The following is a 924-nucleotide window of genomic DNA, read 5'->3' on the forward strand; positions in this document are numbered from 1 at the left end:
GTTCTAAGTAGTTTAGAACGCAAGTTTATTTCGTCTTCTTCCTCGTCCAATTTCTGTCGCTCTACATACGTCATCTGGTTTAATTGAAACGATTGGCTATGAGCTACGTGCAGGCGCATTTGACAGACATTCGTAGCGCCCAATAAATGGCTCTGGGCATTCGTAAACCACGCCTCAAATACGATAAAATTAACATGTGGTTCCCAGACCACAGGCCAAAGACCAAAGTTCCCAGGTTCTCAATGAGAACAGGTCTGACGTTAGCCAGGCTAGTATGGAGTTTTTTGTCGACTGAAATTTCTTGGAAAGATATTTCAGCAGTGTTTCATCAGCAGAACAATCCAAAAACACATTAAATAACAGTACAACCCACAGAAAAGACGTAGAGATCACAGCTTCGCTTTCGATTATTCCCATTACAAATCAAAGATGCGCTGCTGTGAATAAGGTCGAGGCGCGTAGTTTTCTTTACGAAGTGACATCGACAACTATTGGCCTAGCATGAATAACACAGTGTTTTTAATTGTTTTTGCGGATCCGAGTGGGATTGTTTTGACAATGTTGTCGTCTGTAGCCTACGCAAAAAAAAAAAAAAAAAAAAAAAAATGGAAAAACTTTTCCGTTTTTAGCTTGAGACTTTATTTTACATGACTTCATTGTTTTGGATGCAATATAATAATTTATAGCTAAGATATAGATAATATTAAAAAAACAAATGACAAAAAAGTTAGTAAATAAAATAAGTAAATATTTATATATGTTTATAATGTAAACGTGCTAATAATATAATATAATATAATATAATATAATATAATATAATATAATATAATAAATATAATGTTGTGTTTTTTTTTATTCGGAACTAATTATTACAACAAACCTTTCCTGGAGGAAGCATTTTAATGTAGCGACTTTAAGCTCTTC

This window comes from Scardinius erythrophthalmus (assembly GCF_964197995.2).
Source record: "Scardinius erythrophthalmus genome assembly, chromosome: 17".
NCBI classification, from domain to species: Eukaryota; Metazoa; Chordata; class Actinopteri; order Cypriniformes; family Leuciscidae; genus Scardinius; species Scardinius erythrophthalmus.